This window comes from Symphalangus syndactylus, chromosome 9 (assembly GCF_028878055.3).
Source record: "Symphalangus syndactylus isolate Jambi chromosome 9, NHGRI_mSymSyn1-v2.1_pri, whole genome shotgun sequence".
NCBI lineage: Eukaryota > Metazoa > Chordata > Mammalia > Primates > Hylobatidae > Symphalangus > Symphalangus syndactylus.
In genome coordinates, this window is record NC_072431.2 from 41,750,801 (window position 1) to 41,773,147 (window position 22,347).

At 39.0% G+C, this 22,347-nt stretch overlaps 1 protein-coding gene across 13 annotated transcripts in view; it reads left to right on the forward strand.

Annotated features, from left to right (window-relative positions):
* Positions 1 to 22,347, forward strand: part of BAZ2B (bromodomain adjacent to zinc finger domain 2B) — a 419,408-nt gene that overhangs the window by 62,799 nt on the left and 334,262 nt on the right. For 9 of the 13 annotated variants that reach the window (XM_063645969.1, XM_063645968.1, XM_063645972.1 and 6 more), the window contains exon 4: positions 9,725 to 9,866. The exons of 3 other annotated variants lie outside the window; for them this stretch is intronic. The gene's annotated coding sequence lies outside the window, so the exon portion shown is untranslated. The remainder of the gene's footprint in view (positions 1 to 9,724; positions 9,867 to 22,347) is intronic. One more of the 13 variants, XM_063645980.1, reaches the window with a different exon arrangement.

Below are 22,347 nucleotides of genomic sequence, written 5' to 3' on the forward strand. Positions count from 1 at the left end.
CCTGAAGATGAATAGTACCTTGAGTCTCACCCATATCTGATTTAGATGATACTTACTTAATCCTTTATTAGAGATCGGGTCTTGCTCTGTAGTGCAGTGGCATAATCATAGCTAACTGCAGTGTCTACCTCCTGGGGTCAAGAGATCCTCCCGTCTCAGCCTCCATGTAGCTAGTAATACATGTGACAGCCACTATACCCAGGTTAGATAATATTTAAATGAGACTTGGGCTTTAGATGTTTGAGTTGATGCTTGAATGAGTTAAGACTTTTTTTTTTGTGTGTGTGTGTGTGTGTGTGTGTGATGGAGTTTCACTCTTGTTGCCCAGGCTGGAGTGCAATGACACATTCTCCACTCACTGCAACCTCTGCCTCCTGGGTTCAAGCGATTCTCCTGCCTCAGCCTCCTGAGTAGCTGGGATTACAGGTGCCCACCACCACACCTGGCTAATTTTTTGTATTTTTAATACAGATGGGATTTCGCCATGTTGGCCTGGCTGGTCTTGAACTCCTAACCTCAGGTCATCCACCTACCTCAGACTCCCAAAGTGCTGGGATTACAGGCATGAGCCACTGCACCAGCCAAGTTAAGACTTTTAAGGCATGTATTTTGCATATGAGAAGGATATGAATTACGGGGGACCAAGGATGGAATGTTGGGCTGAATATTTAGATCCCCTGAAAGTTCATATGTTGAAGCTCTAAACTCCAGTGTGGCTGTTTTTGGAAATGGGGCCTGTAAGGGTAAGTGAGATTGTAAGAATGAGGCTTGATCTGATAGGATTAGTGTTTTTATAAGGAGAGATGATGGAGAGCTCACTTTCCCCGTATGCCATGTTAGGAAAGAGCAAGATGGTAGCTGCATATAAGCCAAGAGAAGAGGCTTCAGAATGAAACCAATCTTACCATCACCTTGATCTTAGACTTAACCAGCTTTTAGAACTATAAGAAAAAATTTTTGTGAGTTAAACCACCAGTGTATTTTATTTTGTTGTGGCAACCCAAGCAGACAAATACACTCACAAAGATGAAAGTGAAGCAAACAAGTAAAACGTGATAATGCTGTTGGTGATATTCAAGTCTATCATAAATGGAGTTATAGAAAAAATAGCTGATTATGAAAATGTTGACATTGCTGTCATTCAAAAGATTCTAGATATTAAGTCAGGAACTTAGTATTGGTGAAGTTATCAACATAAATGAAGAAAGTGATTGTGAGGAAAAGTATTAAGATGTCCCAAGGAAAGTGATACAGCAAAAAAGTTTCAAGATAACTCATGAGATACTCGATAATATTGAAAACACAAAGGATAAAATGATGGAACGTGATCCATACTTAGAAAGGAGTATGAAATTCACCAAGGCATAGAAAAGGTGAACATTCCCTACGTTAATTTATAGGAGAAGAAGGGAAGCACTGTTCATCCTACTCTTGATAGGATTTTTAACAAAGATAAAACATTTTAATTCTCTTTTTTAAATGTTTTAAATTATTTCATACAAAATAAATATTAGTTGTAGTCTTTTTTCATTTTTCTATAATTTATTCCTACATTAGGAAAGTGTTCCATGTTTTGCCAAAAATTAGTAAAAGTCACAGGACAATTATAATTTCCCCCATTAATTATTAAGAATGTTTTGGCTGGGCACGCTGGCTCACACCTGTAATCCCAGCACTTTGCGAGGCCGAGGCGAGTGGATCACTTGAGGGCCAGCAATTCAAGACCAGCCTGGCCAACATGATGAAACACCATCTGCACTAAAAATACAAAAATTAGTCAGGTGTGGTGGCTGGCACCTGTAATCCCAGCTACTTGGGAGGCCGAGACAGGAGAATCACTTGAACCCAGGAGGCAGAGGTTGCAGTGAGCCAAGATGGTGCCATTGCACTCCAGCCTAGGTGACAGAGCGAGACTTTGTTTCAAAAAAAAAAAGACTGTAAACTAGTTCAACCATTGTGGAAGTCAGTGTGGCGATTCCTCAGGGATCTCGAACTAGAAATACCATTTGACCCAGCCATCCCATTACTGGGTATATACCCAAAGGACTATAAATCATGCTGCTATAAAGACACATGCACACGTATGTTTATTGCGGCACTATTCACAATAGCAAAGAGTTGGAACCAACCCAAATGTCCAACAACGATAGACTGGATAAAGAAAATGTGGCACATATGCACCATGGAATACTATGCAGCCATAAAAAATGATGAGTTCGTGTCCTTTGTAGGGACATGGATGAAACTGGAAAACATCATTCTCAGTAAACTATCGCAAGGACAAAAAACCAAACACCACATGTTCTCACTCATAGGTGGGAATTGAACAATGAGAACTCATGGACACAGGAAGGGGAACATCACACTCCGGGGACTGTTGTGGGGTGGGGGGAGGGGGGAGGGACAGCATTAGGAGATACACCTAATGCTAAATGACGAGTTAATGGGTGCAGGAAATCAACATGGCACATGGATACATATGTAACAAACCTGCACATTGTGCACATGTACCCTAAAACCCTAAAGTATAATAATAAAAAAAAAAAAGACAGAAAAGAAAAAGAAAATAGAAAATAATCAATCTATGGAAAACATACTGTAGAACAAGAGAAACATTCTCGTCAAAATTCAATGTGTATAACACTGAAAATTAAGTAGAAGAAAATCCACATTTTCAATTTCTGCTATAAAGTTAAAGAGTAAGCTTGATCTTAATAGAACTTGAGCAGAAAATGCAAACTAAAATAGAAAAATTTCAGAATTAGATAAAAGGGAGTTGAATGATACAAGGAAAGATTCTAAGTAGATTAATGCTTTGCTGGTAGAATTATTTATGTCTATATTAGAGGGAATATGTACCTAGATGTGCAAACATTGTGATACTGAGTTTACCTTGTGAGCAGAGGAGAAAAAAGGAAAAACATGAAAATAATATTATATTTGAGAGATACCTAAGGTATGTTTATAATTTCAAAATAAGAACAGTGTTGGGATAACTGGCTAGCCATATGCAGAAGATTGAAACTGGACCCCTTCCTTACACCATATACAAAAATCAACTCAAGATGGATTAAAGAATTAAATGTAAAACCCAAAACTAAAAACCCTAGAAAACAACCTAGGCAATACTATTCAGGAGATAGGCACAGGCAAAGATTTCATGACCAGACTCCAAAAGCAATTGCAATAAAAGCAAAAATTGACAAATGGCATTTAATTAAACTGAAGAGCTTCCGCATAGCAAAAGCAACTATCAACAGAGTAAACAGACTGCCTACAGAATGAGAGAACATTTTTGCCAACTATGCATCTGACAAGGTCTGATATGCAGCATCTATAAGGAAATTAAACAAATTTACAAGAAAAAAAAACCACTAAAAAGTGGGCAAAGGACATGAACAAACACTTTTCTTTTTTTTTTTTTTTTTTTTGAGATGGAGTCTCGCTCTGTCGCCCAGGCTGGAGTGCAGTGGTGCAATCTCAGCTCACTGCAAGCTCCGCCTCCCGGGTTCACGCCATTCTCTTGCCTCAGCCTCTCTGAGTAGCTGGGACTACAGGCGCCTGCCACCACGCCCGGCTAATTTTTTGTATTTTTTAGTAGAGACGGGATTTCACTGTGGTCTCAATCTCCTGACCTCATGATCCGCCCGCCTCGGCCTCCCAAAGTGCTGAGGTTACAAGCGTGAGCCACCATGCCTGGCCTGAACACTTTTCAAAAGAAGACATACATGTGCCCAACAATCATGTGGAAAAAAGCTTAACATCACAGATAATTAGACAAATGCAAATCAAAACCACAATGAGATACTAACACCAGTCAAACTGGCTATTATTAAAAAGTCAAAAAATAACAGATGCTGGCGAGATTGTGGAGAAAAAGGAATGCTTTTACACTGTTAGTGGGAGTGTAAATTAGTTCAACCATTGTGGAAGACAGTGTGGCTATAAATCATTTCTTCTAGATTTTCCAATGTATTGGCATATAGTTGCTCCTGGTAGACACTAACGATCCTCTGAATTTCTGCAATATCAGTTGTAATGTCTCCTTTTTCACTCTAATTTTATTTATTTGGGTTTTTTTTCTTTGTCTAAAGGTTTGTCAATTTTATTTTTTTCAAAAAACAATTTTTGTTTTGCTAATTTTTGTTTTGTTTTCTTCATTTCTATTTCATTTATTTCTTCGCTGAGCTTTATTATTTCTTTTCTTCTACTAATCTTGGATTTGATTTGCTATTGCTTTTCTAGTTCTTTTTTTTTTTTTTAATGTTTCATCCTGTCTTATGATGCTGAGCTTTTCCAGTTGTTTAAGATGCATCATTAGGTTATTTATTTGAAGTTTTTCTTCTTTTCGATGTAGGTACTTACAGCTATAAATTTCGTTCTTACCACTACCTTCACTGTATTCCATAGGTTTTGGTATGTTGTGTTTCCATTATTTGTTTCAAGAAAGCTTTCAATTTCCTTCTTAATTTTTCATTGACACACTGGCCTTTCACGAGCATATTGTTTAATTTTCATGTGTTTGTATAGTTTCCAAAATTCCTCTTGTTATTGAGTTCTGGTTTCATTCCATGTGATTAGAGAATATATTTGATATTATTTCAGGGTTTTTTTGAATGTTTTAAGATTTGTTTTGCGAACTAATTTATGGTCTATCCTTGAGAATGATTCATATGCCAAGAAGAAGAATGTATATTCTGCAGCTGTTGCATGAAATGTTCTGTAAATAGCTATGAGGCCCATTTTTTGTATATAGCAGATTAAGTCTAATGTTTCTTTGTTGATTTGTGTCTGGGAGATCTGTCCAATGCTGAAAGTGGGATTTTGAATTCACTATTATCATATTGGAATCTATCTCTCTCTTTAGTTCTAATATTTGCTTTATATATCTGGCTGCTCCAGTGTTGGGTATATATGTATTTAGAATTATTATATCCTTTGCTGAATGAACCTTTCTGATTATGTAATGAACTTCTGTATCTCTTCTTAGGGTTTTTGTTTTGAAATCTATTTTGTCTATGTCAATATAGCTATTCCTGCTTTTTTTGTTTCCATTGGCACCAAATGCATGTTTTTCCATCCCTTCATTTTCAGTCTATGTGTATCTTCATGGGTGAAGTGTGTTTCCTATAGGCAACAAATCACTGGGTCTTATTTTTTTTAATCCATATAGCTACTCTGTGTCTTTTGATTGGAGATTTTAGTCTATTTACATTTAGTGTTATTATTGATAAGTAGGGACTAACTCCTGCCACTTTGCTACTTGTTTTCTGGTTTGTTTATTTGTTTTGTGATCTTCTCCTTCACTCCTTCCTTCCTGTCTTCCTTTTAGTTAGATTTTTTTCTAGCGATATGATTTAATTTCTTTTTATTTTTTGTGCATCCTTTGTATGTTTTCTGATTTGAGAGTACTGTGAAACTTGCAAATACTACCTTATAACCCACTATTTTAAACTGATGACAACTTAACACTGCTTGCATAAACAAATAGGAGAGAGAAAACTAATAAAAACAATATACTTTAAGTTCATCTCCCTGCTTTTTAACTTTTTGTGGTTTCTCCTTGTTTCATTGTAACTGTCTATGTCTAGAAACGTTCTTGTAGTTATTACTTTTGATTGGTTTATCATTTATTCTTTCTACTTAAGAGTAATTTACACACCACAGTTACAGTGTTATACTATCCTGGGTTTTTTTATGTGCTTACCATTACCAGTGTTTTTTAACTTCAGATGATTTCTTCTTGCTTATTAATGTCCTTTTCTTTCAGATTGAGGAAATCCCTTTAAGATTTCTTGTAGGACAGGTCTGGTCTTGATGAAAGCCCTCAGCTTTCGTTTGTCTGGGAACATCTTTGTCCTTCCTGATTTGAAGAATATTTTTGCTGGATATAGAATGCTAGGGTAAAAGTGTTTTTTTTTGTTTTGTTTTGCTTTGCTTTTTGCTTTTGTGTGTGTGTGTGTGTGTGTGTGTGTGTGTGTGTGTGTGTGTGTGTTTTCCCAGCACTTTAAATATGTTATGCTACTCTCTCCTGGCCTATAAGTTTCCATTGAAAAGTCTGCTGCCAGACATATTGGAGCTCCATTGTATGCTGTTTATTTCTTTTATCTTGCTGCTTTTAGAATATTTTATTTATTCTTGACCTTTGGGAGTTTGATCTGCTTGGTGTTCTGTAACCTTCCTGTACTTGAATGTTGATGTCTTTAAGTTTGGGAATTTCTTTGATATCCCTTAGAATAAAGTTTCTATCCCTATCTCTTTCTCTACCTCCTCTTTAAGGCCAGTAACTCTTAGATTTGCCCTTTTGAAGCTATTTTCTACATCTTTTAGGCATGCCTCATTGTATTTTTATTCTTTTTCTTTTGTCTCCTCTGACTTTGTATTTTTAAATAGCTTGTCTTCAAGCTCACTGGTTTTTTTTTCTGCTTAATCAAGTCTGCTATTAAAAAACTCTGATGCATTCTTCAGCATGTCAGTTGCATTTTCAACTCTAGAATTTCTGCTTGATTCTTTTAAATTATTTCAATCTCTCTGTTAAACTTATCTGATAGAATTCTGAATGACTTATCTGTGTTATCTTGAATTCTTTGAAGCTTCCTCACAACAGTTATTCTGAATTCTTTGTCTGAAAGGTCATATATCTCTTTTTCTCCAGGATTGTTCCCTGGTGTCTTATTTAGTTCATTTGGTGAGGTCATGTTTTCCTGGATGATGTTGATGCTTATAGATGTTCATCAGTGTCTGGACATTGAAGAATTAGGTATTTATTATAGTCTCCACAGTCTGGGCTTGTTTGTGCCTGTCGTTCTTGAGAAGTCTTTCTAGGTATTCAAAGGGACTTGGGCCCCAAGCCCAATAATGCTGTGGTTTTTGTGGACTCATGCCTAAGGTATCACCTTGGTGGTCGTGGATAAGAGCCAGAATTCTCTTGATTACTACGCAGAGACTTTTGTTCTTTTTTCTTACTTTCTTCTAGACAAACGGAGTCTCTCTGTCTGTGCTGAGTCACCTGGAACTGGGGGTATGGTGATGCAAGCACCCTTGTAGCCACCACTACTGTTACTGCAGTGGGTCAGACTTGAAGCCAGCACAGCAATGGTCCCTGCCCAAGGACCTTTCCTTCAGGGTGGCGAGTTCCTCCAGGTCCCCGGCATATCCAGAGATGCTGTCTGGGAGCCAAGGATTGGAGTCAAAAACTTTAGAAATTTACAGCCAGGTGTGGTGGCTCACACGTGTAATCCTAACAATTTGGGAGGCTGAGGTAGATGGATTGCTTGAGCTCACAAGTTCGAGAACAGTGTGGTCAACATGGTGAAACCCTGTCTCTACAGAAAAATACAAAAAAAATTACTCGGGCATGGTGGTGTGCACCTGTAGTCCCAGCTACTTGAGAGGCTGCGGTGGGAGGATTGCTTGAGTGTGGGAGGTTGAGGCCGCAGTGAGCTGTGATCGTGCCACTGCACTCCAGCCTAGGTGACAGAGGGTCTCGAAAAAATAAAAATAAAAAGCCTTAGCAATTTACCTGATGTTTTATTTTACTATGGCTAAGCTAGCACTCAAACCACAATATAGAGGCCTTCCCCAGTGTTTCCTCTGCTTTCCACAGGCAGGGGAGCTTCTCCTTGTGGCCAGCACCACCACCAGTCCATGGCAGGTTCTGCCAGGCCACAGCTGATGTTCAGTTCAAGCCCAAGGACTCTTTTATCAGCTTGTGGTGAATGCTTCCAGGCCTGGGACTCACCCTCAGGACAGTGGGCTCCCCTCTGGAGCCCTTCCCCAGGCAGGTCCAGAAATTCTGTCCAAGAGCCTAGGCCTGGACTTAGGGACCCTTAGAGCTTGCTTGTTGCTCTACCCCACTGTATACAAGCTGGTACCTAAGGTGCAAGACAAAGTCCCTTTTACTTTTTCCTCTACTTTTCTCAAACAGAAGGAGTCTTCCACCATAGCCACCACAACTGGGATTGTGCTGGGTCCCACCTGAAGCCAGTACATCTCAGAGCCTGAGGCCCACTGTGCACTCCCCAGGTATTGCTGCTGGTTATTCAGGGCCCAAGGACTCTTTAGTCAGCAGGTGATGAATCTTCCCAGGACTGGGTCCTTCCCTTGAAGGTAGTGGATTCCCTTTTGGCCCAGGGTATGTCTAGAAATGTCATCTGGAAGCTAGTGCCTGGAGTGGGGGCCTCACAGCTCTGCCCAGTGCCCTATCCTGTTGTGATTGAGCTGGTTTCCAATATGCAAGACCAAGTCCTCTTTATTACTCTTAGCTCTCCTTGAGCAAAAGGAGGGAGGTCACTTTCATTGCTACAAGCTGGATTGCCTGGATTGGGAGAGGGATGGCGTAAGCACTCCTATAGCCACCCCAACTAGTATCTTCCTAGGTCACATGCCACCACAGTTCCCTGGCTCTTAGCCCAGCCTAGCATTAGGATTTGCCTAGGAATTGCAGTCCTTGTGTCCTATAATGTCTTTCAAGTTTACCTAGGATCTCAGAGCACTTCAGCCCACAGTGGTGAGGCTTGTCAAGAAACTCAAGTGCTGACCACTGCGATGAGTGATTTCCCTCTGTCTTGTTCTGATCCAAATGCTGTAGTCCAAAAGCCCCCTCCATGCACAGGTGCCAGCTGAGTCCAGCACAGGTTTATTCTTCACCATGACGGGGCATCACTGAGTTCAGTATAAGTCTCCTAGGAGCTGCATTCTCCCTCCCCACAGTGGTGAGAGTTTCTCTCCATGCAACACAACTACCATCAGGAGGTGGGAGCGGGGAGGCAGTGGCAATTCAAGACCATCTCTCCTGCCCTCCTCAATGCCTCTTTCAGGAATATGAAGTTAAAGCCAGGTACTGTGATTGCTCACCTTACGTTTGGTGTGCAGATAGTTAATAAAATTTGGTGTTCCATTTGGGGGTTGAGCAGTGTAGGCTTCTATTCTGCCACCGTGCTCTGCCCCCCCTTACCCATGTTATGTTTTTTCTATTTGTTTTGTTTTGTTTTGTTTGAGATGGAGTCTTGTCCTGTCACCTAGGCTGGAGTGCAGTGGCATGAACATGGTTCACTGCTGCCTTGACCTCCCAGGCTTAAGCAATCCTCCCACTTCAGCCTCCCTAGTATCTAAGACTGCATGTGCTACCACACCTGGCTATTTTTTAAATTTTTTATAGAGACAGGGTCTCCCTATGTTGCCCAGGGACTTTTTGTTTTAAAGAGTAAGATACCTCTTGATTATCAGTTTTGCCATTATGGACCATTATTATCTAAACAATGCTTTAGATATTTGCATGGTTTCAATTAAGCATGTTTTCAATTAGGAAAAGAGACTCCTGTTTAAAGCTGGTAAAAAGAAGCTACAGACATGTCCTCTTATGATACCTAAAAATATGCACTATAACAATGTTAAAAAGAGGAAGGGAAGAATAGCAGAACTAGACAAGAAAAAAAAAATAAGAAACAAATTATTCACCAGCAGCAACCAGAAATAACAAACAGGATAGAATTTCATCATACATTTCAAAAGATGATAGCCAAGGAAAGAAATAGAAAATTTCCTGAAGCATAGTATGGCGCCCAGCACCACATCTGCTCCGAAAAAGCTGTGATCTTGAGACTCGTCATTAAGATACCTAAAATGGTAGAGGAATCAATTTATGGAGTTTTTGTTTTGGGTTTTGTTGTTTTTTTTTGTTTGTTTGTTTTTTTACATTTTTCTTTCTCTTACTCTGTGAAAGTAGAAACAGCTGCTGAGAAGAGATGACTAAAAGCTGAAAAGTGAAGAATTAACACTGATTTCTTGGCAGAAGCAGAAGCTTCAGGACTCCTGAATTGAGGGAATGATCTAAATTCCAAGGATTATCTCTCAGTGAGAACAAGGTATGTTCCCTTTCCTGAGTAGATAGGGCAAACCTCCCAGAAAATCTCAAACAACTGAATCCCATTCCTCCACCCAAAGCTGCACATTAAAGTTGCCAGAAAATTCCAGCTGACATGTCTTTTTTCTATTCTTAGACTTCAGCCATACTAAATTTCTCATGGTATGGCCATTTTTCTTTGCTATTTGAAAAAATCCTGTTTGTAGCACCTTGTAGCCATGTGACTTCTGCCGTTTGTTTTGTTTCTCCAAAGATAATTCGCCTCTCTTTGGATTGTCTCTTCATTAAATATATGGAGGGAAAAAAAGAGAAGTTTTAAAAAGTAATTTTAAGTCATTCAGGCTAGGGATATTTTAAAGTCATTGACTATCTTTTAAACAAAACTCAGTGACATTTTCGGTAAACATTTCTGGTAAAACAGTAAACACTTTCCAGAATAAGCAGAAAATAATGCTTTTTAGTATTTTTGTCTTCAAAGATGGAGAAGAAACTAAAGCTAAGGAAGTTATCATTCAGTATTGCACTCCTCAGAGTAAAATCAGACATAAAACCACACAGTTGCTAAATTCATTAAACCAGCAGCGAAATAATATTTTGTCTATACCGAAGGCAAAAACCAAGTCGTCAAAATTCTTTATACACATGATACTTTTGGACAGTATAATATCAACAATATATAATATGAAAGCACAGTTATTCTAACATGTGCATGCTAATGGATAATTACCATTACAGTTGGATGCAGATTTTCTATGGCAAGGGTATGAGCAAATCTTTGATCTATATGCAGTTCATATAAGGGGGGAAAGTGCTTGACAACTTGTTCCTTTCATATTGAAAATCCGTGCAAAAAGGAGATGAGATTTTTAAAAATTGGCTTGTGATTATTTTGTGAGTCAAAAAAGTTTTCTAAAAATGATGTGTTAAGATCAGTATTAACAGAGCAGCAGCTATAGAACAAGAAAGATCACCATTACATTAAAGAAATTGCACTAGAATATTTTCACACTGTGCTATTCCTAGAACATAATTGTCTATAAATGTGAACTCTGATCTTGATTCTCTTATTAAAGATAGTAGTGAAAATTGTACTCATTATTGAATTTTGGTCCTTGTGTATATATTTTTTAGAATACAGTGAAAATATGGCTGGGCACGGTGGCTCACACCTGTAATCCCAGCACTTTGGGAGCAAGAGGTGGGTAGATCACCTGAGGTCAGGAGTTCAAGACCAGCCTGGCCAACATGCCAAAACCTCGTCTCTACTAAATATACAAAAATTAGCTGGATGTGGTGGTATGTTCCGGTAATTCCAGCTACTTGGGAGGCTGAGGCATGAGAATTGCTTGAACCTGGGAAGCAGAGTTGCAGTGAGCCGAGATCGTGCCACTGCACCCCAGCCTGGGTGACGGAGTGAGACTCTAAAAAAAAAAAAAAAAAAAAAAAGAATGCAGTGAAAATAAATGGGCAGTGAATATAAAAACTCCGGTTTCCAACCTGAAACATACTGGCTGTCAAGAGAGAAGGTAGTCGTGAATTTTTAAAATCGGATATGAGATAAAAACATTTCCTCATGGCCCTAAAAAAGACCATTTTAGTGATTTCAGGGAGCTTTCCCAAATGGCATGTGGTAGTACCATGAATAGCTTGAAACTGTCCTTCAGGGCTAAACTATTATGAATTTTAATGCTGAAGATAATATGTGAGGACAACCTATGATGCAAACATGGTTTAATCACTGTCGGGTGGCCTCTTTAACACACTGAGGATATGTATTCTCCTTCGCCTGTCTCCACCCAGAAAAAGTAGTCATTCCTTACTAAGTAAATTGTGTACTCATTTTACTTTGAATATTTATATTAGAGTAGTTATCACATTGTATCAGATACTTTGGGGTGTGAATGCCTCTCAGTTGGACTGTGCATTCTTCAAGGGCTAGCAGTTTTGCTCTGCCTCAACAGAGGTGTGCTGGTAACTCTTTTTTTTTTTTTTTTTTTTTTTTAATTTATTTTTTATTTATTTATTTTTTTTTTTATTATACTTTAGGGTTTTAGGGTACATGTGCACAATGTGCAGGTTTGTTACATATGTATCCATGTGCCATGTTGATTTCCTGCACCCATTAATTCGTCATTTAGCATTAGGTGTATCTCCTAATGCTGTCCCTCCCCCCTCCCCCCACCCCACAACAGTCCCCGGAGCGTGATGTTCCCCTTCCTGTGTCCATGAGTTCTCATTGTTCAATTCCCACCTATGAGTGAGAACATGCGGTGTTTGGTTTTTTGTCCTTGCGATAGTTTACTGAGAATGATGTTTTCCAGTTTCATCCATGTCCCTACAAAGGACACGAACTCATCATTTTTTATGGCTGCATAGTATTCCATGGTGTATATGTGCCACATTTTCTTAATCCAGTCTATCGTTGTTGGACATTTGGGTTGGTTCCAACTCTTTGCTATTGTGAATAGTGCCGCAATAAACATACGTGTGCATGTGTCTTTATAGCAGCATGATTTATAGTCCTTTGGGTATATACCCAGTAATGGGATGGCTGGGTCAAATGGTATTTCTAGTTCGAGATCCCTGAGGAATCGCCACACTGACTTCCACAATGGTTGAACTAGTTTACAGTCCCACCAACAGTGTAAAAGTGTTCCTATTTCTCCACATCCTCTCCAGCACCTGTTGTTTCCTGATTTTTTAATGATGGCCATTCTAACTGGTGTGAGATGGTATCTCACTGTGGTTTTGATTTGCATTTCTCTGATGGCCAGTGATGAGGAGCATTTCTTCATGTGTTTTTTGGCTGCATAAATGTCTTCTTTTGAGAAGTGTCTGTTCATGTCCTCTGCCCACTTTTTGATGGGGTTGTTTGTTTTTTTCTTGTAAATTTGTTTGAGTTCATTGTAGATTCTGGATATTAGCCCTTTGTCAGATGAGTAGGTTGCAAAAATTTTCTCCCATTGTGTAGGTTGCCTGTTCACTCTGATGATAGTTTCTTTTGCTGTGCAGAAGCTCTTCAGTTTAATTAGATCCCATTTGTCGATTTTGGCTTTTGTTGCCATTGCTTTTGGTGTTTTAGACATGAAGTCCTTGCCCACGCCTATGTCCTGAATGGTATTGCCTAGGTTTTCTTGTAGGATTTTAATGGTTTTAGGTCTAACATATAAGTCTTTAATCCATCTTGAATTAATTTTTGTATAAGGTGTAAGGAAGGGATCCAGTTGCAGCTTTCTACATATGGCTAGCCAGTTTTCCCAGCACCATTTATTAAATAGGGAATCCTTTCCCCATTTCTTGTTTTTGTCAGGTTTGTCAAAGATCAGATAGTTGTAGCTATGTGGCATCATTTCTGAGGGCTCTGTTCTGTTCCATTGATCTATGTCTCTGTTGTGGTACCAGTACCATGCTGTTTTGGTTACTGTAGCCTTGTAGTAGAGTTTAAAGTCAGGTAGCGTGATGCCTCCAGCTTTGTTCTTTTGGCTTAGGATTGACTTGGCGATGCGGGCTCTTTTTTGGTTCCATATGAACTTTAAAGTAGTTTTTTCCAATTCTGTGAAGAAAGTCATTGGTAGCTTGATGGGGATGGCATTGAATCTATAAATTACCTTGGGCAGTATGGCCATTTTCACGATATTGATTCTTCCAACCCATGAGCATGGAATGTTCTTCCATTTGTTTGTATCCTCTTTTATTTCATTGAGCAGTGGTTTGTAGTTCTCCTTGAAGAGGTCCTTCACATCCCTGGTAAGTTGGATTCCTAGGTATTTTATTCTCTTTGAAGCAATTGTGAATGGGAGTTCACTCATGATTTGGCTCTCTGTTTGTCTGTTATTGGTGTACAAGAATGCTTGTGATTTTTGTACATTGATTTTGTATCCTGAGACTTTGCCGAAGTTGCTAATCAGCTTAAGGAGATTTTGGGCTGAGACAATGGGGTTTTCTAGATATACAATCATGTCATCTGCAAACAGGGACAATTTGACTTCCTCTTTTCCTAATTGAATACCCTTTATTTCCTTCCCCTGCCTGATTGCTCTGGCCAGAACTTCCAGCACTATGTTGAATAGTAGCGGTGAGAGAGGGCATCCCTGTCTTGTGCCAGTTTTCAGAGGGAATGCTTCCAGTTTTTGCCCATTCAGTATGATATTGGCTGTGGGTTTGTTGTAGATAGCTCTTATTATTTTGAGATACGTCCCATCAATACCTAATTTATTGAGAGTTTTTAGCATGAAGGGTTGTTGAATTTTGTCAAAGGCCTTTTCTGCATCTATTGAGATAATCATGTGGTTTTTGTCTTTGGTTCTGTTTATATGCTGGATTACATTTATTGATTTGCGTATGTTGAACCAGCCTTGCATCCCAGGGATGAAGCCCACTTGATCATGGTGGATAAGGTTTTTGATGTGCTGCTGGATTCGGTTTGCCAGTATTTTATTGAGGATTTTTGCATCAATGTTCATCAAGGATATTGGTCTGAAATTCTCTTTTTTGGTTATGTCTCTGCCAGGTTTTGGTATCAGGACGATGCTGGCTTCGTAAAATGTGTTAGGGAGGATTCCCTCTTTTTCTATCGATTGGAATAGTTTCAGAAGGAATGGTACCAGTTCCTCCTTGTACCTCTGGTAGAATTCAGCTGTGAATCCATCAGGTCCTGGACTCTTTTTGGTTGGTAAGCTATTGATTATTGCCACAATTTCAGAACCTGTTATTGGTCTATTCAGAGATTCAACTTCTTCCTGGTTTAGTCTTGGGAGGGTGTATTTGTCGAGGAATTTATCCATTTCTTCCAGATTTTCTAGTTTATTTGCATAGAGGTGTTTGTAGTATTCTCTGATGGTAGATTGTATTTCTGTGGGATCGGTGGTGATATCCCCTTTTTCGTTTTTTATTGCATCTATTTGATTCTTCTCTCTTTTCTTCTTTATTAGTCTTGCTAGCGGTCCATCAATTTTGTTGATCTTTTCAAAAAACCAGCTCCTAGATTCATTAATTTTTTGAAGGGTTTTTTGTGTCTCTATTTCCTTCAGTTCTCCTCTGATTTTAGTTATTTCTAGCCTTCTGCTAGCTTTTGAATGTGTTTGCTCTTGCTTTTCTAGTTCTTTTAATTGTGATGTTAGGGTGTCAATTTTGGATCTTTCCTGCTTTCTCTTGTGGGCATTTAGTGCTATAAATTTCCCTCTACACACTGCTTTGAACGTGTCCCAGAGATTCTGGTATGTTGTGTCTTTGTTCTCGTTGGTTTCAAAGAACATCTTTATTTCTGCCTTCATTTCATTATGTACCCAATAGTCATTCAGGAGCAGGTTGTTCAGTTTCCATGTAGTTGAGCGGTTTTGACTAAGTTTCTTAATCCTGAGTTCTAGTTTGATTGCACTGTGGTCTGAGAGACAGTTTGTTATAATCTCTGTTCTTTTACATTTGCTGAGAAGAGCTTTACTTCCAACTATGTGGTCAATTTTGGAATAGGTGTGGTGTGGTGCTGAAAAAAATGTATATTCTGTTGATTTGGGGTGGAGAGTTCTGTAGATGTCTATTAGGTCCACTTTATGTAGAGCTGAGTTCAATTCCTGGATATCCTTGTTAACTTTCTGTCTCGTTGATCTGTCTAATGCTGACAGTGGGGTGTTAAAATCTCCCATTATTATTGTGTGGGATTTTAAGTCCCTTTGTAGGTCACTGAGGACTTGCTTTATGAATCTGGGTGCTCCTGTGTTGGGTGCATATATATTTAGGATAGTTAGCTCTTCTTGTTGAATTGATCCCTTTACCATTATGTAATGGCCTTCTTTGTCTCTTTTGATCTTTGTTGGTTTAAAGTCTATTTTATCAGAGACTAGGATTGCAACCCCTGCCTTTTTTTGTTTTCCAGCTGCTTGATAGATCTTCCTCCATCCCTTTATTTTGAGTCTATGTGTGTCTCTGCACGTGAGATGGGTTTCCTGAATACAGCACACTGATGGGTCCTGACTCCTTATCCAGTTTGCCAGTCTGTGTCTTTTGATTGGAGCATTTAGCCCATTTACATTTAACGTGAATATTGTTATGTGTGAATCTGATCCTGTCATTATGATGTTAGTTGGTTATTTTGCTCGTTAGTTGCTATAGTTTCTTCCTAGCCTCGATGGTCTTTACAATTTGGCATGTTTTTGCAGGGGCTGGTACCGGTTGTTCCTTTCCATGTTTAGTGCTTCCTTCAGGAGCTCTTTTAGGGCAGGCCTGGTGGTGACAAAATCACTCAGCGTTTGCTTGTCTGTAAAGTATTTTATTTCTCCTTCACTTATGAAGCTTAGTTTGGCGGGATAGGAAATTCTGGGTTGAAAATTCTTTTCTTTAAGAATGTTGAATATCGGCCCCCACTCTCTTCTGGCTTGTAGAGTTTCTGCTGAGAGATCAGCTGTTAGTCTGATGGGCTTCCCTTTGTGGGTAACCCGACCTTTCTCTCTGGCTGCCCTTAACATTTTTTCCTTCATTTCAACTTTGGTGAATCTGACAATTATGTGTCTTGGAGTTGCCCTTCTTGAGGAGTATCTTTGTGGCGTTCTCTGTATTTCCTGAATCTGAATGCTGGCCTGCCTTGCTAGATTGGGGAAGTTCTCCTGGATAATATCTTGCAGAGTGTTTTCCAACTTGGTTCCATTCTCCCCATCATTTTCAGGTACACCAATCAGACGTAGGTTTGGTCTTTTCACATAGTCCCAAATTTCTTGGAGGCTTTGTTCATTTCTTTTTATTCTTTTTTCTCTAAACTTCCCTTCTCGCTTCATTTCATTCATTTCATCTTCTATCAGCGATACCCTGTCTTCCAGTTGATCGCATCTGCTACTGAGGCTTCTGCATTCTTCGCGTAGTTCTCGAAACTTGGCTTTCAGCTCCATCATCTCCTTTAAGCCCTTCTCTCCATTGGTTATTCTAGTTATCCATTCTTCTAATTTTTTTTCAAAGTTTTTAACTTCTTTGCTATTGTTTTGAATTTCCTCTCGTAGCTCAGAGTAGTTTGATCGTCTGAAGCCTTCTTCTCTCAACTCATCAAAGTCATCCTCCATCCAGCTTTGTTCCGTTGCTGGTGAGGAACTGCGTTCCTTTGGAGGAGGAGAGGTGCTCTGTTTTTTAGAGTTTCCAGTTTTTTTGGTCTGTTTTTTCCCCATCTTTGTGGTTTTGTCTACTTTTTGTCTTCGATGATGGTGATGTACAGATGGGTTTTTGGTGTGGATGTCCTTTCTGTTTGTTAATTTTCCTTCTACCAGACAAGACCCTCAGCTGCAGGTCTGTTGGAGTTTACTAGAGGTCCACTCCAGACCCTGTTTGGCTGGGTGTCAGCACCGGTGGCTGCAGAACAGCGGATTTTTGTGAGACCACAAATTCAGCTGTCTGATAGTTCCTCTGAAAGTTTTGTCTCAGAGGAGTACCCGGTTGAATGAGGTGTCAGTCTGTCCCACTGGGGGGGTGCCTCCCAGTTAGGCTGCTCAGGGGTGAGGGACCCACTTTAGGAGGCAGTCTGTCCGTTCTCAGATCTCCAGCTGCGTGCTGGGAGAACCACTACTCTCTTCAAAGCTGTCAGTCAGACAGGGACATTTAAGGCTGTGGAGGTTCTTGCTGAGTTTTTGGTTGTCTGTGCCCTGCCCCCAGAGGTGGAGCCTACAGAGGCAGGCGGGCCTCCTTGAGCTGTGGTGGGCTCCACCCAGTTCGAGCTTCCTGGCTGCTTTGTTTACCTAAGCAAGCCTGGGCAATGGCGGGCGCCCCTCCCCCAGCCTCGTTGCCGCCTTGCAGCGTGATCTCAGACTGCTGTGCTAGCAATCAGCAAGACTCTGTGGGCATAGGACCCTCCAAGCCAGGTGCGGGACACAATCTCCTAGTGTGCCGTTTTCCAGGCCCGTTGGAAAAGCGCAGTATTAGGACGGGACTGACCCGATATTCCAGGTGCCGTCTGTTTCCCCTTTCTTTGACTAGGAAAGGGAACTCCCTGACCCCTTGCGCTTCCCGAGTGAGGCAATGCCTCGCCCTGCTTCGGCTCGCGCACAGTGCGCTTCACCGACTGTCCTGAACCCACTGTTAGGCACTCCCTAGTGAGATGAAACCGGTACCTCAAGCAGAAATGCAGAAATCACCCGTCTTCTGTGTCGCTGGGGCTGGGAGCTGGAGACCGGAGCTGTTCCTATTCGGCCATCTTGGCTCCACCCCAAGGTAACTCTTTAAAAATAGACTTTCTGGGAGAGTGAGACCTTGTCTAAAAAAAAAAAAAAAAAAAAAAAAAGGCTTTCTGGGAATAAAAATGTATGCTTATAAGTACATACCTAAGTTTATAAATTCTATTGATTTAACAGCAGTATCATACAGTTTACAAATAATAATAAAATATGCAGTACTGTCTTGTAAAATTCATATAGCCAGTTGATTCTCACAGAATGCTCTAGTTGGTTTTTACCCAACTCTTGTGTCTGTAGTCTTATTGGTAGCCAATCTATGGTTGCAATTGTTGAGCAAATGCAATTCTGACATGCATGTTTATTGATATTTTTGTTTAAATGAGTAAGAGGAACATAAAACAACAAAAGTATATGTTGGAACTTTACTTTTTCATCAGTGATGTGAACAACTTCTTGCTAGATTTTTAATAGTTTTGAAATATTGGAAGATTATTTCATCATTTCTTGTGATATTTACAGTGTAGCACTTTAATTTGCACTATTTAAATTTTTTCTGTCTCTTTCTTATCAGCACCACATTAAGTTATAGCCCACATTAAGTTATATATGAGGCGTAAACATTCCCACCATGGCTGATTTCAGGCTTCCAACATGGCATCACTTATCACAGAGTTGGGAAGAGATGGACAGTAGCACACCACTACATAGGTGTTTCTTTGCCATAGTACAATAGAGATAAATAACCTCAAGTGCATACATAATAGTAGAGTAAGATGTGATGAGTTTTAAGGACTTATTTGTTTTTAATAAATAAATTTAAATTTATTTTATGTTTGAAGAGATTTATTTTTTGGTAATGACTATTTAATAACCAGCTTGCAAAATTCCTGAGAATTTAGCATTTGACTTTTATAAGCTGGGCAGAATCAGGCCCAGCACATGGATGCCCCTGTAGTGCTGTGCATAACCTACACAGCTTTGTGTGACTGGCTTGGGTGAACAGCAGTCTGTTAGTTAACTCAATCAATTTATTCTATTTGTTATTATGCCCTTGGATTTCATACAGGATTGCCATAGGAAAGATCATACAAATGATCTCTGTGTACCTGATATAAAATTACTTCAAAAACTTTCTCTATTCCTCCAATATTTTGTTAATTTTGTCTTAATGAATTGCTAAATTTCTGACTTACCAGATAAGGAGAATGGTAATTATATTCCCTCTTCATTTTGTCTGCATTGAAACTCACAGGTAAATTGTCTGCAACTTACCTATAACTGTTAAAGGACAATGATATCTTTAAATTTCTTCTTTTTAAAAATGAAATCTATGCTGAAATCTTGTGATATATATATACACATATATACATATATACACATATATATGTATATATATACACATATACAAATATATATACACATACATATATCAGACACATATATTTGCATGTACCATTTGAAATTTGGTTTCTTATCAACATTTGAAAGGAAATGTTGAGTAAATTCTTGATTTGTTACCTTTATTTACCAGTTTTCAAAATGAGTTGGTTCCCTAGCATCATTCAAAGGTGAACAAAAAGGTTTTTTTAGTATAATTATGAACTCATTTATTAAAATACATATTTGTTATGTTTCTATCCATTGCAGTTATTGTTAACATTCAAATTGTTTCATCTTTGGCCAATGGGAGCCACCTCATATTGGACCCTTCAAATTGGCTACCAAGTCCTTTTGACATGACACCAATAATCTTTCATAATTTCCATGCTTACTGGTGTGAAAGGGTATTCTAAGCTCATTTTTGAATATTTCTTGACCCAAATATGGAGTCAGCCATTGCTTCATGGAATTTTTTAGGGGTAGATGGTGCATAGAAACCATAATCTGTATACTGTGGGTATGTGCTGGTTGCTATAAACTGGTCCCTATTTCTAGATATTTACAGTATGCAAGTAAGATGTATTTTTAAGTATAAAATATAAAATGAGTTCATTGTAATACATACATTTTAAATTCAGTATCACAGAGTTTTTATGCAATTCAAAAATTAATTTCCCAAAAACACCAACATGTTCATTTTTTTCTTTTTATTTATTTAATCATTTATTTTTTGACAGGGTCTTGCTCTGTTGCCCAGGCTGGAATGCAGTGGCACAATCATGGCTCACTGTAGTTTTGACCTCCTGGGCTCAAGCAGTCCTCCCACCTCAACCTCCTGAGTACCTGGGACTACAGGTGTGTACCACCATGCCCAGGTAAATTTTAAAATTTTTTGTAAAGTTGGGGTTTCACCATGTTGCCGAGGCTGGTCTCTAACTCCTGGGCTCAAGCAATCCTCCTACTTGGGCCTCTCAAAATGTTGGGATTACACACGTGAGCCACCGGGCTTGGCCATTTGCTCTTTCTCAGACTGTGCTTGCAACAATGTTACAATAACACCACCAATAATAGCATAAGAATATGGTTAGTGATAATTTCAGTTGCTGTTTTGTCTTGTTGCTTTGAATACTATATACTGTTAAATTAGTGTGTTTTAGTTGTTGTGTTTTAAAATCACTTGGAATAATTCTCTATGGTTATGCCACCAACTTCACATACAAGTAAGTTCATTTATTTATTTGGGTTTCACTTTTATGGGATTGTATTTTGGTTTTTTGGTTTTTTTGAGATGCAATCTCACTCTGTTGCCCAGGGTGAAATTTAGTGGCATGGTCATAGCCCACTGCAGCCTTGAACTCCTGGGCTCAAGCAATCCTCCTGCCTTGGCTTCCCAAAGCACTGAGATTACAGATGCAAGCCAGTGCACCTGGCCTGCTTTTTAACTTTGTTTCTCTTTTATAATAATGTAAATGACTTTATATGGTTCCAAATTCACATCTACAATACAGGTTTTATGAGATACCCACATACTGTACTGTTCCTATTTTACTACTCTGCTCCCTTCCTCCTTTTAGGTAACCATGTTTTTTTTAAAGGTTTTAATTTATCCTTTCAATTAAAAAATAGGTAAACATTTAGATGAATGGTGACATACTATACTACGTTTTTCTCCAACTTGCTTTCTTCACTTAACAATAAATACTAGAATTCACTGTAAAGTGCTTCATACTGTGTATGTCCCTCATACTTTTTAATTTTTATTTCTTTATATTTTATTTTTTATTATACTTTAAGTTCTGTGGTACATGTGCAGAATGTGCAGGTTTGTTACATAGGTATACAAATACCATGGTGGTTTACTGCACCCATTAACCCATCATCTACATTAGGTATTTCTCCTAATGCTATCCCTCCCCTAGCCCCCTACCCCCCAACAGGCCCCAGTGTGTGAGGTTCCCCTCGCTGTGTCCATGTGTTCTCATTGTTCAACTCCCACTTATGAGTGAGAACATGCGGTGTTTGGTTTTCTGTTCTTGTGTTAGTTTGCTGAGAATGATGGTTTCCAGCTTCATCCATGTCCCTGCAAAAGACATGAAATCATCCTTTTTTATGGCCGCATAGTATTCCATGTTGTATATGTGCCACGTTTTCTTTATCCAGTCTATCATTGATGGGCATTTGGGTTGGTTCCAAGTCTTTGCTATTGTGAATAGTGCCGCAATAAACATACGTGTGCATGTGTCTTTATAGCAGCATGATTTATAATCCTTTGGATATATACCCACTAATGAGATTGCTGGGTCAAACAGTATTTCTAGTTCTAGATGCTTGAGGAATTGCCACACTGTCTTCCACAATGGTTGAACTAATTTACACTCCCACCAACAGTATAAAAGCATACCTATTTCTCCACATTCTCCCCAGCATCTGTTGTTTCCTGACGTTTTAATGATTGCCATTCTAACTGGCATGAGATGGTAGCTCATTGTGGTTTTGATTTGCATTTCTGTAATGACCAGTGATGATGAGCTTTTTTCATGTTTGTTTGCTGCATAAATGTTTTCTTTTGAGAAGTGCCTGTTCACATTCTTCACCCACCCCACTTTTTGATGGGGTTGTTTTTTCTTGTAAATTTGTTTAAGTTCTTTGTACATTCTAGATATTAGCTCTTTGTCACATGGATAGATTGCAAAAATTTTCTCCCATTCTGTAGGTTTCCTGTTCACTCTGATGATAGTTTCTTTTGCTGTGCAGAAGCTCTTTAGTTTAATTAGTCCCATTTGTCAATTTTGGCTTTTGTTGCCATTACTTCTGGTGTTTTATTCATGAAGTCTTGCCTTCATGAATAGCCCTTGCCTATGTCCTGAATGGTATTGCCTAGGTTTTCTTCTAGGGTTTTTATGGTTTTAGGTCTTACGTTTAAGTCTTTAATCCATCTTGAGTTAATTTTTGTAT